Here is a 5,653-nt window from a genome sequence, read left to right on the forward strand (position 1 = left end):
TCTCAGCAGCCTCCGAGGGCGGCCAGCACCTGGTCCATCAGGTTGTCGGGGGCCAGACCCAAGGTGTGGTGGGAGCTGTTGTGGTAGTTAATGAAGCTGGATGAGGGGGAGAATGAACACCTGTGACCTCGACCACCTCGATCCCACCTCTCCTTTCTTTTTCTTTTTTTTAAACCATTTGTATGCCATAAGCCTCTATAGACGCAAGCGACGGACCTTTTTTAATTAAATTAAAAATATCGTGGCAGTTAAATGGTTAAGTATGTTTTTATTGATTTCAGAGAGGAAGGGAGAGGGAGAGAGAGATAGAAACATCAATGATGAGAGAGAATAATTGATCAGCTGCCTCCTGCACACCCCCCCTCCCATTTCTTAGGGGATCAAACCCACAACCCGGGCATGTGCCCTTGACCAGAATTGAACCCGGGGCCCTTCTATCCACTGAGCCAAACCGGCTAGGGCCCACCTCTCCCTTTTTAAGTCATCCATCCATTCACTCAGGCTTTCAGACTAAAAGTTAGGAACCGACTATTGCCAGCACCTACTAAGTTCTCTTACATTCTCTAATCTCGCTTTCCCTGTCTATAAAATGGGGCTAATAGTACCCTACTTCTATGGTCATTGTGAAGATTAAATGAGTTTATCCTACTTAATAAAAAACTAATATGCAAATTGTCCCCTCATCCAGGAGTTCAACCGGTAGTTCAAGCAGGAGTTTGACCAGGGGGTGGGGCCGGCCAGACCCCACCCGTGCATGAATTTGTGTACCGGGCCTCTAGTTGTATATAAAGCCCTTAACATAATACTTGGCTCATTGCAAATACTCAATAACATGTTTCAATTTAATCAACACTGAGGGATGCCAGCTCTGGGCCAGGCCCTCAGGGGTGCAGTGGGAAAGGCAGATATAAAGCAGATGGTTATAAAATAAAGTCCAAGCAACTGGGTATTGGGGGACAGGGTGGAGCTGGGACCCCACCTGCCTGTTGCTCTGCTGGGTGGCCTTGGGGAAGGCACACCCTCTCTAGTCCTGCCAGGGAGAAGACAAAAGTTAGGATGGGGACTGATGCCTAAAAGAAGGCAGGATAGGAGTAAGGACTTGGGGTTGAGCCAACAGGTCCTGCTTTTCAATCTCACCCTGCCAGGTCCTTCCAGCATGACCTAGGGCCATGTCAGCAAACCGGGGCTCGCAAGCCACATGCGGCTCTTTGCCCCTTGAGTGTGGCTCTTCCACAAAATACCACATGCGGGTGCACGTACAGCACGATTGAAACTTCGTGGCCCATTCACAGAAAAAGTGGCGTTAGAAGAAGTGGGGGGTGTCGGTTGGTCGGGCAACGGGAGACGCTGCGCAGGCGGGCATACCCAGCGCGGGGGAGGTACACTGTTTTGAGGTAAGTTTGCTGAGGTCGACCCCTTCCAACTCTCCCATGCACACTCGTCTGTCTCAGCAAACCTACCTCAATCAGATTGAGGATGTTTTTTAGCAAAGGCCAGCTTAGGAGTACCCTCATTAAGTAAATAACACTGTACCTACCTATATAGTTTAAGTTTAAAAAATGTGGCTCTCAAAAGAAACTTCAGTCGTTGTACTGTTGATATTTGGCTCTGTTGACAAATGAGTTTGCCGACCACGGACCTAGGCAAGCCCTCCCACTCCAAACCTCAGTTTCCTCCCCTGAACAGAGGGGATCAGCACATGAGGGGGCAGGGTGGTTGGGGGGATGCAGGAAGAGAACACATGGCAAATTTGAGGTGCTGAGCCTGTGGGGGAGCAGAGCCCGTGCCAGCCCATCTGAGGTTGTGGAGGAATTCCCTCCCCAACAAGGGGGACCTGGAGCTGGAAGCTGCGTGGTCCTTGCCGCTGTAGCTCCTCTCCTGCGGCTGGCTATAGTGCGAGAAGAGGCTGGAGACCCAGCACCTGGCCTTTGCCAGGTCCCACGAAGTCTGCTGTGGGGTTCGCCAGATGTGCTGCGCCTCGGGCTGTCTTGTATGCAAGCGCATCTGAGGGTGGGGGGTACAGGGACCCCTGGAATATCACATCCGCTCCAATCCTTGGCCAGAGGGGGCTGGATAGACCCAATTGAGTCACTACATTCTTGGACAAGTGGCTCCGGCTCCTGAGCCTCAGTTTCCCTCTCTGTAAAATAGGGACAATAAGACTGACCTGGAGAGACTTCCCGAATTAACCTGTCCCATTCTCTAGCGTGTGGTCCACTGCTTAATGCCCTCGCCCTTCCCCTGGCCCTGGTGAAGGTATAAGTGAGGTGATTTCTGCCACTTTACTTCGTTTCTCCTTCAGACTGGGGGGATTCTGAGGGTAGAGCTGTGTCTCTTTCTTCAGACTCGGGGCAGGGCTATGTCTCTTCCATATGTTCCAGAGGTTGGTATTATCTCACATTTACTGTGTTCAGTAATACCACACAACAGGCACTTCACACACATTATCTCTGTTCATCACATAACATCGATTTTATTAATGTACCCATTTTACAGACGAAGAGACTGAGGCCTAGTACTTGTCCAACGTCACCCAGACAGTAGATGGGGGGGTCAGGAGTTGCCCAGAGAAGGTGGTGTTAGTCAGTTCGGGTAGGCCCTGTGCCAAACCACAGCTTTTTCACTCATTCACTAGCCGTGTGAACTTGGGCAAGTCTGGAGCTCTCTCTTGGGCAAGTCTGGCCTGTTTCCCTAGCCCTATAACAGGAAGAATGACTCTACTTCACAGGGAGATAATTTATGTAGAATGTCTAGAATAGGGCCTGGTATACAGTAAGTGCTTAATAAAGGATGCCCCTCCTCCGCTCCTTCATTCCCTCCTCCGGTAGGGCCTCCAGCCCCGGGCATACGCTAGGGCAGGCTGGCCTCGCTGTCTCAGAGACAGTATTTGTGTTCCCTCCACTCATACTAAGGAGGCCTGGGGGACTGCTGCCCCCACCCAGGGTCTCTCCATTCCCAGGAAGCCTCAGTCTTCCTCCCTGAAGGAGGACGGGGAGGGGATAGTCCCCAGTCCGATGGAGACACAGTCCAGTCAGAGAGGGGAGATACGGGCCCCAGGCCTGACACTGAGTGAGAAACCACAGCATTGGGCCACCTCATTGCACAGGCCGTGTTGGTGGGGTGTGGACACCAGAGGCAGAAGTGCTGGTGCTCTGGCAGGGAGGTGTCTGGGGCTCTGTCCCGTGTAGAGTGAGAGCTGCTGGGGTCACTCACCTGTTGGAAGATGGGACGTGTCATGTGGGCAGCAACTGGAGAAGCTGGCATAGTGCAGCTGGTACTTGTTGAAGTGACAGCCCCTTAGGTAGCTAACGCTGTGCACGGTGGAACAAACAGGAATTGTACCCTGGGGGCCTGTGGCCACCCAGAGTTGGCACATGCTCTTCCGCCCACCACCTACTGACACCCTCTCCAACCCTGAGCACTCCTGGCCCCCAAGGGCCTCGAATCACACAGGCTGCAGCAGTTACCAGGAACCACTAAGGCAGAGTAGGCCCCGCTCCCCAACAGGGCTCCCACACTCAGGAGAAAGCAAGCCCCCACGGAAGCAGGAGGGACTGCAGCTAGACTGCAGAGAGACCCCTAGGAGCTAGCAATGCTCCCTGCTTCAGCTGGGCGTCCATTCGTGGGAGAGGGCTGCTGGGAAAGGAAAGGGGGTCCTCCCAGAAGCAGGGGGAGGGCCGAGGTGACCTGACCTTATCTGGAAGCCCCAGAACTCGGGCAGGATGTTGCACCAGGCCGGCTTCTCCTTGGTGGCAACAGGAGTCATTGGCCCCCAAGGCCATGGTCACCGTACCACCTTGTAGCCCATACAGAAGGACTGCTTATGGCTTACCTGGAGGGTGAAGGCCTGCCCTGGGGGCAGGAGAGAGCATGAGACTGGATTCCTGGAGACCCCCACCCCCACCCCAGAATCCTTGGACTGAAGACTCAGGGTGAAAGGGGGCTCTCTGGGCAGCCTCCAAGGCCACACACCAACCCAGCACCATTCCCGCCCACCTCTGAAATATGGTAGCCCACCCTGCAAAAGACTCCAGCCCCCTCTGAAATAATCCAGGCTCCCCCAGACTTTACCTCCATAATATTCCAGCCTCCCTCAGAAATTCTCCAGATCCTCCTCAATAATGTAGCGCCTTCTGAAATAACCAGGCCCTCAGCGAATTCTGTAGCCTCCCCTCTACACTACTCCAATCATCTTGGAAGGACTCCAGCCCCAGCTGTGAAACTCCACTCCGCTGCTAAACTCCGGCTCAACTTTAAAATGTGTGCTCCGACTTTACCACTCCAGGCCCCTTGAAATCTGCCAACACTCATAGTTCTCTGCACCCCACTTTAATACTCACTCCCATGATAGTCCCCCACCCCCAGGGAAAATCCTTCAGCCCCACACTGATGCCCCAGCACCTCTGTAATGCTCCGTCCTGCCCGGTGGGGAAGATGGACCCCGAGGCCTGTCTAGAGCATCCCATTATAGCACTCAATTCTTCTCCCGCTGGTTCCCATGTCCCCCTGGGCCTCACACGGCTCCTGGACACCAAAGAGGTTGTGAGATGACCCCGCTGGCTTTCTCACCGTACTCTCAGCCTGGCAGAGTTCCCCCTGGAAACCTTCTCCCTGACCTCAGGATAAGAGCCCCCTAACCAGGAGCATGGTAGTAGTACTCAAAGGTTGGGAGCACCCAAGCCTTGAGGGATGGTATACCCCTGACCTGCCAGTTGACTTGTCTTGAAACCTCTGGCTTTGTCAGCCACCCAGAGGCAGCCCACAGGCTCAATCGGCCCCAGCACTTGGGAAGTTTCCCTATTGTCCTGCTCTGAGACGCTGTCCTGTGGTGCCATGTTCTACTGAGAAAACGGTAGCCAGGCCAAGGCCAAGCTGCCTCTGTCCAAGGAACATGGTGACCCATCAGGGCCTCTGAGTCATCAGGGAGCAGAGCTGGGCCCTGGGAATGGCTTGAGAGGGGCCGACCTGACCTACTTTGTGCTTGTCCAAGTGCCACCCATTGGGTCACCTTTATTCAAGGGTGAGTGTAGGCAGAGCCTAGCAAGTCCCTAAGCACACAGTGGCTTCCTGGGAGGGGATCTTCATGGTGGCTTCTGCCAGCAGAAGGAATTAGATTCCAAGCCCAGCTCTGCTGTGTTACTTTAGGCAAATCACTTCCCCTCTCTGAGCTGCATTGTCTTTGCCTTTGAAACAGAGTAATAGCCCTGGTCTTGCCCCTTACCAGTTTTCTTCAAGGCTCAAAGAAGAGAGTGGTTATAGAATGAATCTTTCATGCCAAATATTTATTGAGTGCCAGGTCTGCTTTAGATGTAGCCATAATGTATTTTATTATTTCTCCCTGCATCAATCAGCTTATGAGTATGAAGGAACTAGGGCAGTGGTCGGCAAACTGTGGCTCGAGAGCCACATGCAGCTCTTTGGCCCCTTGAGTGTGGCTCTTCCACAAAATACCACGTGCGGGCGCGCACGTGACTTCTCCCCAGCCCGAGCCCTGACCAGGGCCCGTGCAGGAGGCAACCAATCGATGTGTTTCTCTTGCATTGATGTTTCTCTCTATTTTTCCCTCTCTCTTCCACTCTCCCTAAAAGTCAATGGAAAAAATATCCTCAGGTGAGGACCAACAACAACAATAAATAATAATAATAAAATTTAA

The sequence above is a fragment of the Myotis davidii genome, unplaced genomic scaffold (assembly GCF_000327345.1).
Source record: "Myotis davidii unplaced genomic scaffold, ASM32734v1 scaffold149, whole genome shotgun sequence".
NCBI lineage: Eukaryota > Metazoa > Chordata > Mammalia > Chiroptera > Vespertilionidae > Myotis > Myotis davidii.